The sequence below is a fragment of the Bufo gargarizans genome, chromosome 9 (genome assembly GCF_014858855.1).
Source record: "Bufo gargarizans isolate SCDJY-AF-19 chromosome 9, ASM1485885v1, whole genome shotgun sequence".
Classification (NCBI taxonomy): Eukaryota; Metazoa; Chordata; class Amphibia; order Anura; family Bufonidae; genus Bufo; species Bufo gargarizans.
In genome coordinates, this window is record NC_058088.1 from 67,788,968 (window position 1) to 67,802,711 (window position 13,744).

Sequence of the window (13,744 nt, forward strand, 5' to 3'; positions counted from 1 at the left end):
TATGAACTCAGCCTTACAGGTCAATGTTAGCACCAAGAAGAAGCGCTCTCCTTTTACACCATCGTCAGCTGATTCCACATCAATGTCAAAAGAACCTGTTCTATTAAATGCTTATACAAGTAGAGCCCCTTGGACAGAGTGGAGAGGGTGTCAGCAGTAAGTTTGTGTTGACGTCACTGATTATTTTGCCCTTCCTTTGATCCTCAGAACAATAAACCACAAAAAACGGATCCTGTCTGCGGAACATCTGCCTTCACTCGGTCAGCATTTGGTCAGTAATCCATCAGTAATGCAAATGCCAAAAAAACCAGGAGTGGATCCAAAACAGAGATGACACTTGAATGGAATATTTGCATGTCTTCTGTGTTTTGCACCCACTCCTGCTTTTGGCTATCAAATCATAAGCCAATTTTGATGGGGCCATGCAGGCGTTACAGCTGCTACACAAAGATAATCCGTTGTGCATCTCATTTTACTTTCCTTCTGACAGATAAGAGGAAGGGTCAAATAAATGATGATGTCAGCTAAGCCAAAAAGGCTAAATAGTGGCATGAGAAGTCCACAAAGTGGCCCTATGACATAGTGGTGAAGTGAAAGCTGCATCAGGAGGCCACAGAATGGCACAATGACAGAGTGTGGAGATGGCGGCAGCATAAGGAGAACACAGAGTGGCCCAATGTCAGAGTCTGTAGGTGGCGGCAGCATCAGGAGGCCACAGAGGGACTAAATGACAGAGTGTGGAGGTGGCAGCAGCACCAGGAGGCCACAGAGTGGTAAGGTGACATAGTGTGGCGGTGGCAGCAGCATGAAAAGACCACAGAGTGGGAAGGTGACATAGTGTGATGGTAGGGGCAGCATCAGTAGGCCACAGAGTGGCAAGGGGATATAGTGCGGAGGTGTCCAAATCATAAGGAGACCACAGAGTGGCAAGGTGACATAGTGTGAAGGTGGCGGCAGCATCAGGCGGCCACAGGGTGGCAAGGTGACAGTGTGGAGGTGGAAGCAGCATGAGGAGACCACAAAGTGGCCCAATGACAGAATCTGTAGATCAGACCTGCAAGAGGATGGACGATGGCGCAGGTAGGCAGCGGCCAACTCACTACTTAGGATGTCTCTATAGTAGTTCAGTTTGTCCTTCCTCTCAGTGGGTGTAAAAATGGCCCCCATTTTGGACCGGTAGCAAGGGTCCAACAAGGTGGAGAGCCAGAAGACATCCCTCTACTGAATGGTGACAGTTCGGCTGTCACTACTTAAGCAAGTGAGCATGCAGCACGCCATTTGCGCAAGTGACTCAGGAACTCCCTGCCTCCATCTCCACTGCATACTGTCACGGTGTGTCTGGGTCCCCTGCCTCATCTTCCTCATTGCCCTGTAGCTTCTCTGGCTGCTTCTGCTCCTCCTCTCCTGTCACCTGTGTAGCAAAACCACCCATTTTGCTACACATTGCTTGTGTTCCAATGTCCTTCTCCTCCAGTTCAGCCCCCACAGGCCTCATGTGGCCATAAGATATAGGCACCACGTCTCCAGGCCCCTGACCAGCCAGATTTACCAAAATCTGTTCCAGGACATGAAGCAGTGCAATGACATCATTCATCCCCTAGTCCTGGCAACTGACAAATAACGTTTCCTCAAAGGGCCTGAGCAAATGGCAGGTGTCACACATGAGCTGCCACTGGCTGACATCGAAGTTATGCAGGGGAGTACTCCTGTCTGCTTGGATCATTAGGAAATTGTTTATGACCTTTCTCTGTTTGTACAGTCGGTCCAACATATGAAGGGGGAATTCCAACAGGTAGAAACGTCGCATATCAGCCTATGTTGGGGGATGCCATTCTGCCCCTGCAGCTTGAGGGTGTGCTTTGCGGTGTACGAGTGGCTGAAGTGCATGCAAAGTTCCCTGGCCATTTTTAGGATGTCTTGCATATTGGTGGAAGACTTCAGGATCCGCTTGACAACCAGATTGAACACGTGTGCCATGCAGGGCGCATGGCTCAGCCCTCCTTGACGCAGCGCCGACACAATGTTCTTCCCGTTATTGGTCACCATGGTTCCAATTTTCGGTTGTCACAGAGAAAGCCAGGATTTGATTTCTTGACGAAGGACACTGAGCAGGGGAACGGTGAATTGTCCCTGCAGTGGAGGCTGAGAATACGGTGGAGGATGAGGAGGCAGAACTTGTCGCTGGACCAATGACGTGGCAGTGTGATGATGGTATGGCTGTGCAGGAACCACATTGACCCAGTGGGCCATAAATTACATGTATTGTCCCTGACCGTAGTAACAGCTCCACTCCGCACTTTGGCAGACACCAACAGGCTCAAGGACTGGCCCACCTTCTGTTCTACATATGTGTGCAGGGCTGGTACTGCCCTTTTGGCAAAGAAATGACGGCTTGGGACTTTCTACCTTGGCTCGGCACAAGCCATCTGTTCTCTGTAAGGTGCAAATTCAACCACTTGGAAAGGGAGGGACTGCAGCACCAGCAACTTGGACAGGAGCACATTCAGCTTCTGTTCTATTGGATGAGTGTACGCATACTTTTGTAGGAGAAGCAGGAGCATCAGGACCAGCAAATGATGGGAAGGATAGACAGATCCCTTCGACTGAGGTGGTGGAGCCTTGACTGCCTGAAACCAGAGGTGCATGCCACTGGGTAATACAGCGATTGCTGCGTCAGGATGGACCACCACATCGGAATCACGGTTCTCCCAGGCCACTTTATGGCAACGCTGAATATGTTGATGCAGGGCCTTGGTGCCAACATTGGCACCCTGGCCACGCTTCACCTTTTGCCCACAGATTCTATAGATGACCACATTCACCTCCTCCGGCTGCTTTAAAAAAAAATGCCACACCACCGAGTAGGTGATTTTAACCCCAACACTATGCACTGCCTGACTCCCAGGCAAGCTGCCAAACTCTTCTCCCGATGATGATGAAGGCACTTTGTCACCCTGTTCCCAAGTTCGAACAGCTACATCATCATCATCATCGAGTACTCTCTGCAGGTCACTGATGTCCCCCTCACCAGCTCCCACGCCGCTCTCTCCATCACTACTTGCCCACCTAGCGGAGGAAGCGGTGGATGTCTACCCCAGATCTTGTCTGGGCAGTAGCTTCTGACTGCCCTCTAGTAGCTATTAAAACCAATTTAAGCAGGGAGGAGTCATGACTCCAGATGGAAAAAAATGATGAATATTCTAAAAAATGAAGTTGTGCTTTTTTAATTTTTAGAATAATGATACAGAAATGTTATTTGATACTTTTGTGCCGATTCTTTTTCCCCCTCTATATTAAGGGACACTATAGTCACCAGAACCACAACGGCTAAACGTAATAGTTCTAGGGTCGATAGCATGTATCTGCAAGATTTTTAATGTAAACACTGCCTTTTCAGAAAAAAAGGCAGTATTTACATTACTGCCAAGGAACACCTCTAGTGGCCACTCATCATTATTAAAGTTTACTACTCTACGAGGTGTGTGGATAAAGACTGCCCTGACTACTTGCCTGCCTAGCAGAGGAAGCAGAGTATGTCTCCTCCACATCTTGGCTGGGCAGTAGCTGCTGACTGTCCTCTAGTAGCTCTTGCTCACTGAAAAGTGGAGCAGAGCCTACAACATATAATACTGCTTGTGGTGAGGAAACAGAAAAGGACAGAGGCAGGTTGAGGACAGGTGAGGGCACAGGGCCTGCTCCTGGGTGATGCCAACTAAGGGTTGTGTCTGACAAACCCACTCTTGGCTGGGGGATGCCTGATATAAGTCAAAGATCTAGTCAACCATTCAAGAACCGCTGGGTTGCTTGTCACGACAAAACCGCTAGCTGACACTGGGAGGTCAGGCCTCTCAAAATGACCCCTGCTGCCACGGCCCCTTACTCTGCTGTGACCCCTGCCAGCGCCAGAAACATTTAGGCCTCCCCTGTGCAGGGCCTGGCACTTCTCTGCCTGACATACTGTTAAATCAAATAACTAAATGTTAGATCAAATATTTTTTTATTTCACCACTAATACACAGCAAACAGGGGTTTAGAATATATCACTGCACTGCTGAATGGCAATTAGGCCCTAATTGTATTCAATTTTTACAAAAAAGGTTATTCAACAGATAAGGGTGGGTTCACACTAGCGTTAGGGATTCCATTATGGCTTTCTGTTATAACATAAAATAACGGAGTCCATAAGACGGAAGGACGGATCTGTTTTTCTGCCCATAGACTTGTATTATGAGGGAAGGCTAAACATGATTATAACGGAAAATAACGGAATGCCCAGACAGAATGCAAAACGGAAGCCTTTGAAAGGCATTCCGTTTGCTTTCCATCCTAATAGAAGTCTATGGGAATCAAATCGGATCCGTTTGGGTCTCGTTATACAAGACGGAAAACAAAGTCCTGACAGGACTTTGTTTTCCGTCTTGCATAACGGGACCCAGATGGATCCGTTATGCTTTCCCATAGACTTCTATTAGGACGGAAAGCAAACGGAATGCCTTTCAAAGGCTTCCGTTTTGCATTCTGTCTGGGCATTCCGTTATAATCATGTTATAACCGAAAGCCATAACGGAATCCCTAACGCTAGTGTGAACCCACCCTAAGTACAACCTTAAACGGCAAATATATTTGTATTTCGCCAGTAATACATGTCAGACTGGGATTTAAAATATCTCACTGCACTGCTGAATGGCAATTAGGCCCAATTTTTTTCTATTGTTACAAAAAATATTTTTAACAGATAATTGCAACAACGAAAGGCGAATATATTTGTATTTCACCAGTAATACACGGCAAACTGGGCTATAAAATATCTCACCGCACCGCTGAATGACAATTAGGCATAAGTTTTTATTTTTCCAATTTTTATACAAAAGGCTTTTCTACAGATAAGTGATACGATGAAAGGCAAATATATTTGTATTTCGCCACTAATACACGGCAAAGTGGGCTGTAAAAAAAAATCTCACTGCACCGCTGAACAGCAATCAGGCCCAAGTTTTTTTAAATTTTTACACAAAAAGTTTTTCAAGAGATAGTACAACTATAAATGGCGAATATATTTGTATTTTGCCACTAATACACGGCAATATGGGCTGTAAAATATCTCACTGAACCGCTGAAAGGTAATTAGGCACAATTTTTTTTCTATTTTTACACAAAAGGCTTTTCAACAGATAAGTAAAACTATGAACGTTGAATATACTTCTATTTTGCCACTAATACATAGCAAAGTGGGCTGTAAAATAACTCACTGCACAGCTGAGCGGCAAAGATATTTTTACTTCTTCCACTAATACACGCAACAAAGGGCTTTAAAACAGATAACTGCACCGCAGAGCGGCAAATATATTTTTCCTTTTTCCACTAATACAGGCAAAAAAGGGCTTTAAAACAGATAACAGCACCGCAGAGCGGCAAAGATATATTTCCTTTTTCCACTATTACACGCAAAAAAAAAGGCTTTTAAAAAGACAACTGCACTGCGGAGCGGTAAATATATTTTAGTTTTGCCACTAATACATGACAAAAAGGGCTGTAATTTTCACACTTCACCAAACAATGACTAATCAGCCCTTTTTGTCCCACTAATACAAGCCAAAAAATGATTTAGAACATATAACTGCACCGCACAAGGGCAAATAAAACGTAGAAATATTTTCTTCTAATGAACCCTGTTAATGCCTGTATCAAACAGCACTTGCACCAGAATAAGAACGGGTTGCTGGAATTACAGAGCTGCATAATGGCAATTTGTATCGCCAGTCAGTGCAGCAAAGTGTAATCTAATTGTTCCAATTAACCAGGCTGTTACCTTCCCGACTGAAATTCGTAACGAATTCTACTTCGTCAGATTCGATTCGCTTATCTCTAATGATATATTTAGATGAATCTATTGGCGACTAATTACACTTACTCTCTTTTCTCTCAATTTGTGCTCAGATCCAAGTGCCACAATGTCCTGACAATATTTGGCTTCAGGATCCAGACTGGTCTCAGGTTTGCTTTTTTGTCTGATCTGAAGTCTAAGAAAAGCTAGAGGCCTGGCCTGGTGTCCTATATTTATATAGGGAGTCTAAGGTCTGAATACATCTAGGTTGTCTGGCCTGGGCACTGAAAAGAATATAACAGCCTGTTTTATGGCCTGACTAACATAGGGGCCCAAAATATGTTTAGGGGAGCCAGTCAACAGTCTGAAATTAATTTAGGAGTCTAGTTTTTCATTCTATATTAAATATGGGTCTAGTTTAGGGTCTGAAATTAATTTAGTGGTCTAGTCTAATAGATATTGATATATGGGGTCTGGTCTGTGGTTTGAAATTAACTTAGGGGACTTGTCTAAGGTCTAATATTAAGAATGGAGTCTGAAAATAATTTAAATGTCTGGCCTGTGGTTTGATGTTAATATAGAAGGGAATATAGTATATTTAGCTGTACCCTTTTATATAACCCACTCTCATTTTTGCTGTAAAGCCCTGTTCAAGTGCTAACTTGTAAGGAGAGCTCTTAGGTGCAAATCTCTGAGGAAGAAGGAACCATTATGGCATATAGATTATTATATGACTATTCCACTAATTTAGCCATACACAAGAACATCTACACAATATACTCTGTAGGCAATTAAATGCTGGTGTCCTTCTTTAATACATCAAGGCTGTTCTGCCTACATGTTACTGAGACATTGCCTTAAATATAGTACACATCAGCTATAGTCTTGCTACAAACCTTCTGTTGATACGTATTCTGTTCTTTAAATGCATAATTTCTTGAAGTTGCCACATGGCTGACATTTCAGTAGGTTAAATAGATCATTACTCATTTGGAGCACTTTTCCTAAAACATCTACGATGTATATGCAGTTTCTATAGTAAAGTTGCATAAGGTAGCAATGAATCTTTCATGCCCAATGACATTCTACCATTATTTGCATATCACCTGTCAAAAGTAAAATGGCTTCAAGTGCACATAATATTGCTCGACCTTCTTTTTGCATGAACTCATACTGTGCCATTTCCAGCTCTAAGGGTATATTTGTATTTTCATTCTTTTATATTAGGGTTTATATTATTTTATAATGTTGTTTATTTAATCTGTTTTGCTATCTGAAACAATCATCAATGATTACCATATATAGAATTAAGCATTTGGATTGCATTTATGTTTATTTATTAACTTTATTTATTAACTTTATTTATAAACTAAAATTCCATTGTGATCTGTGTAAGATGGTGTTTTATTTATAGCATTTCTCTACCTGCTTACCATGTTTAAATTATGTAGATCTGCTGTATAAAATCCGTTTAACACTTTCAGAAGATTGCATATTCTAGTCTTATAGAGGGGCTAAAAAAGTAAAGGAAAATTATGTTTTTAAATGTTTAAAAAAAGTAACAAAAATAAAAAATATATAAAAATATAAATCACCCACTTTCCCCAGAATTAAAATTATAAAAAAAAAAACATAAAGAGCATGTGAATTGCCATATACCAAAATGCCTGAACGGTTAAAATATAATTTATTTTTTTTTTCCATATAGAGAATAACAAATAACACACAAAAAATCTAAATGGCCAATTCACCATTTTTTCATATGTTCACTTACCTAAAAATGGAATACAATGTTATAAAAAAGTCACATACACTCCAAAATGCTATAAATAAAAGCTGCAGATTGGCCCACAAAAAAATTAGCCCCTACACAGCTTTGTGGACAAAACTATAAAAAGTTATGGTGGTCAGAATATGGCAATAAAAATAAAAAAATAAAAATCACACAACCAAAATTAATAATGGTTATAATAGTATCAGTAGTGCAACTATAATTCAAATCACAATTCACATTAATATGGTGGCCTTGTGGAAAAGCTAACCCTTAACTTTTATTTTAACCATAGTAAAATATAGGCTAATTTAATTGCTGATAATAGATTTACGTACTAATTATACTAAATATTAACTGCCTGAATAAAGTACATTAAAAAACACTTTATTAAAATTAACGATTAAAAGGTTGGTTCTCCACCAATATAGCAAACAGGCAGGAGCTGAGAACCAAAGTGTAGGAATTGTACATATATACTACCTCCTATGCTCTCACCACCATGAATCGTGTCCCTTTTTATATGTGGAAGCACAGTTAAAACCCACAGGGGTAGTAGGGTAACTGCTAGTGTTTATCGAGCACCAAAGTACTCGAACACCTCGGGATGCTAGGGTGCTTTACCAAGCACTCGAGCTTAATAGAAGTCAATGGGAGAACTCGAGCGTTAAACCAAGAACCCCCTGCTCTGAAGAGGGGAGGGTGCCTGATTCATAGGAAAAGGTCAGAAATTGATGGAAACACCACCAAAATGGTTTGGGAACAGCATGGGGAGGATGTCTGGAAGCATCTTGGGTTCCCAGGTCACTGCTGGGAACGATTTTGTCCAAGTAGTATGCCACTTTTACATACTGACAATAATATGCACAAAACCGAAGATAAAATTAATTTTAGCAAAAAAATTGTTAGGAAACATTCTTTCCTATATATTTACTTGTATATAAAGTTCAAGTGCTGCCAAAAATTACAAGCAAAAGGCACTATGATACAACCTGCATATCACATAAAGGAGGGCCTCATTCAAAGTGTGGTACAATTGTTCAGGTAGTGGGACTCCCACACTCATAAAGCCTAAGCACTAAGTGAAAGGGCTGCCAAAAATTACAAGGAACCTGCACTCCAATACACCTTTTGCTACACATAAATGAGGGCATCATAGGCACCCTTTAAAAATTATGATTGATGGCCTGCTGGCCAACATTTGGAGCAAGGGCCTGCATATCTGACCATACGAGGGCCTGCTGCTGAGCTGAGCCTCTAAAACATTAGGGCTGGGGGTCTGCTGCTGATCTGACCATCGAAAAAATTATGGTTGAGGGCCTGCTGGTGAGCTGACCCTGTTAATTATTATATGCGAGGGCCTGTAGGTGAGCTGAACCTGTAAAAGATTGTAGGTGAGAGCCTACAGTTGAACTGACCCTATAAAACATTATATGTGAGGGCCTGCAGGTCAGCTGACCCTGTAAACATTATATGCAAGGGCCTACAAGTGAGCTGACCCTGTAAAAGAATGTAGGTGAGGGCCTAAAGGTGAGCTAACAATGCAAAACATTATATGTGAGGGCCTGCAGGTGAGCTGACCCTCTAAAAGGTTGTAGGCAAGGGCCTGCTGGTGAGCTGACCATGTAAAACATTATATGTGGGGGTATATATGCAAGAGCATTATATGCAAAAAATAAGCATGTTGATATGATGGAAGAGGAGTAGGAGGATGAGAAAAGGAAGATTCAAGCATATACCCTTGTTTGTGGTGAAAGGGGTGCATGGGAATACAGTGTATTCTGTACATTATAAGCAACACACTTAAAGTGCCTTTTTGTTTATCAGCTTTCCTCTGGTGGAGTCAAGAATTCCTGGTCGAACCAGGCCTTGTTCATTTTTATAAGAGTCAACCTGAATCCAGAGGGGAAACAAACCAGGCTGGTGTAGTGAGCTGCATCTATATTTATTTATATAAGGAGATATATAACGCGAGTTTGACCGCAACGCGTGGTTGATTAAGTGTGGTTCCGTAAGTGTGTGACTTAAGATTAAGTGACTTTAGATTCAGGGACTTCAGTGGGGGACTGTAATTAGCCAGTTTCTTAGTACTACATTATATTGTATTTTTTGCTTTGCTGGTGTAATCCCCATTTAGTATGTGTTGCACAATTGACAACGCAGTCCAGTGCACATCTTGCATGATGTATGCAGTCCTGGAACAGGAGTTCAAGGGTGCATATCTTTGTTCAAGATGTGAGCAAATTACCCGTTTGGAATCGCTAATCGAGTCTCTAAATGGGCAAGTTACAACACTGAGAGGCATTGACAATTTGCAAAAGAGTTTGCTTCTCACCGAGCAAGCACTCTTTGGGGTAGATGAGGGGGAGGGTGACAGAGAGGAGGCTGAGGAAAGTGAGGTAGCTAGCTGGGTAACAGTTAGAAAACGGGGTAGAGGGAAGAGTGCCAGGGAGGCTAGCCCTGATCTGACACACCCCAACAAGTTTGCACGTTTGGCAGATGAGGGGGATGTCAGTCCAGGGATGGCACTGCCGCAGCCAGACACTTCCTCTGTCAGTCAGGGGAATGCCAGCTCCGGTAAGCAGGGGACCAGGAGAGCAGGGCAGGCCAGACAGGTGCTGGTAGTGGGAGACTCAATTATTAGGGGAACAGATAGGGAAATCTGTCACAAAGACCGTGATCGCCGAACAGTGTGCTGTCTTCCTGGCGCTAGAGTTCGACACATCGCGAATCGGGTTGACAGATTACTGGGAGGGTCTGGAGAAGATCCAGCTGTCATGGTCCATATCGGAACCAATGACAAAGTTAGGGGTAGGTGGAGAGTCCTTAAAAATAATTTCAGGGATTTAGGTCAAAAGCTTTTCTGAAATACTACCTGTACCACGGGCCACACAAGAGAGGCAGCGGGAGATTAGGGAAATTAACAAGTGGCTCAAGAACTGGTGTAGGAAGGAGGGGTTTGGGTTCCTGGAGAACTGGGCCGACTTCTCTATCGGCTACAGGCTCTATCGTAGGGACGGGCTGCACCTTAATGGGGAAGGGGCAGCTGTGTTGGGGAAGAAGATGGCTAGAAGGTTGGAGGAGTGTTTAGACTAGGGACTGGGGGGGAGGGTAATTATGTTATAGAATGGGAAGATAGTGCAGATAGAGACCGGGGGCAAGGTAGTGAGACTGGGGGAGGAATGGAAGGAGGGACTAGAACAGTTCAGAAGGAAAGGTGTAGAGTAAAAAATATACATAAACCTCTCAAATGTATGTATAGTAATGCCAGAAGCCTGACTAATAAAACTGGTGAACTGGAATTAGTGATGTGTGAGGAGGACTATGACATAGTGGGAATAACTGAGACATGGCTGGCTGATAGCTATGACTGGGCAGTTAATGTACAGGGTTACAGTCTGTTTAGAAAGGATCGTCAAAACCGGAGAGGGGGAGGGGTCTGCCTTTATGTAAAGTCCGGTCTAAAGACCACACTCCGTGAAGATATAAGTGAGGGACATGAACATGTGGAGTCACTGTGGGTAGAGATACATGGCGCTAAAAACAATAATAAATTACTAATAAGAGTTTACTATTAACCACCTAATATACCAGAGTCCACAGAAAATCTACTACTAAACGAGATAGACGAGGCGGCAAATCATAATGAGGTGGTTATTATGGGGGGACTTCAACTACCCAGATATAGACTGGGAAACTGAAACTTGTATATCTCATAAAGGAAACAGGTTCTTGGCAATAACCAAAGACAATTACCTCTCCCAACTGGTTCAGGACCCGACTAGAGGGACGGCCATACTGGACTTAGTATTAACCAATAGGCCTGACAGAACAACAGACGTGCAGGTTGGGGGACACCTGGGAAATAGTGACCACAAAGTAATAACCTTCCAATTATCATTCAAAATAGCGTTTCTACAGGGAGGAACAAAAATACCAAACTTCAAAAAAGCTAAATTTAGCCAACTAAGAGAGGCCATAGGCCTAACTAAATGGGATAAAGTCCTCACAAATAAAAATACAGCCACAAAATGGGATATCTTTAAAAGCATCCTAAAATCTCATTGTGAGAGGTACATACCGTATGGGAATAAAAGGTTAAGGAACAAAAAGAAACCAATGTGGATAAACAGAACTGTAAAGAAAGCAATAAATGACAAAAAGAAAGCATATAAAACACTAAAACAGGAAGGTAGCACGGAAGCACTGAAAAACTATAAGAAAAAAAATAGAACATGTAAAAAACAAATAAAAGCGGCCAAACTAGAGACTGAGAGATTAATTGCCAAAGAGAGTAAAACTAACCCTAAAATGTTCTTCAATTATATAAATGTTAAAAAGTATAAATCTGAAGGTGTCGGCCCGTTAAAGAGTAATGAGGGGGGAGTCACAGAGAGTGACGAGGAGAAAGCAAAGCTGTTAAATATTTTTTTTTCCAATGTATTCACTGAGGAAAATAAACTGTCAGATGACATGCCGAATGTTGAAATAAATTCCCCATTAAAAGTGTCCTGTCTGACCCAGGAAGAAGTACAACAGCGACTTAAAAAGATTAAAATAGACAAATCACCAGGACCGGATGGCATACACCCCCGTATCCTAAGGGAATTAAGTAATGTCATAGCCAGACCCTTATTTCTGATATTTGCAGATTCTATATTGACAGGGAATGTCCCACAGGATTGGCGCATAGCAAATGTGGTGCCAATATTCAAAAAGGGTCCAAAAACAGAGCCTGGAAACTATAGGCCGGTAAGTTTAACATCTGTTGTGGGTAAACTGTTTGAAGGTTTTCTGAGAGATGCTATGTTAGAGCATCTTAACGGAAATAAGCAAATAACGCCATATCAGCATGGCTTCGTGAGGGATCGATCATGTCAAAAAAATGTAATCAGTTTCTATGAGGAGGTAAGTTCTAGACTTGACAGCGGCGAATCAATGGATGTCGTGTATCTGGACTTCTCCAAATCATTTGACACTGTACCACATAAAAGGTTAGTATATAAAATGAGAATGCTCGGACTGGGAGAAAACATCTGTAAGTGGGTAAGTAACTGGCTCAATGATAGAAAACAGAGGGTGGTTATTAATGGTAAATACTCAGATTGGGTCACTGTCCCTAGTGGAGTACCTCAGGGGTCAGTATTGGGCCCTGTTCTCTTTAATATATTTATTAATGATCTTGTAGAAGGCTTGCATAGTAAAATATCAATTTTCGCAGATGACACTAAACTGTGCAAAGTAATTAACACTGAAGAGGACAGTATACTACTACAGAGGGATCTGGATAGATTGGAGGCTTGGGCAGATAAGTGGCAGATGAGGTTTAACACTGACAAATGTAAAGTTATGCACATGGGAAGGAATAATGCAAGTCACCCGTACTTTTTAAATGGTAACACACTCGGTAACACTGACATGGAAAAAGATCTAGGAATTTTAATAAACAGCAAACTAAGCTGCAAAAAACAGTGTCAGGCAGCTGCTGCCAAGGCCAATAAGATAATGGGTTGCATCAAAAGGGGCATAGATGCCTGTGATGAGAACATAGTCCTACCACTTTACAAATCATTAGTCAGACCACACATGGAGTACTGTGTACAGTTCTGGGCTCCTGTGAACAAAGCAGACATAGCAGAGCTGGAGAGGGTCCAGAGGAGGGCAACTAAAGTAATAACTGGAATGGGGCAACTACAGTACCCTGAAAGATTATCAAAATTAGGGTTATTCACTTTAGAAAAAAGACGACTGAGAGGAGATCTAATTAATATGTATAAATATGTCAGTACAGAGCTCTATCCCATCATCTATTCATTCCCAGGACGGGGACTGTGACGAGGGGACATCCTCTGCGTCTGGAGGAAAGAAGGTTTGTACACAAACATAGAAGAGGATTCTTTACGGTAAGAGTAGTGAGACTATGGAACTCTCTGCCTGAGGAGGTGGTGATGGTGAGTACAATAAAGGAATTCAAGAGGGGCCTGGATGTATTTCTGGAGCGTAATAATATTACAGGCTATAGCTACTAGAGAGAGATCGTTGATCCAGGGATTTATTCTGATTGCCTGATTGGAGTCGGGAAGGAATTTTTATTCCCCTATAGTGAGGAAAATTGGCTTCTACCTCACAGGGGTTTTTTGCCTTCCTCT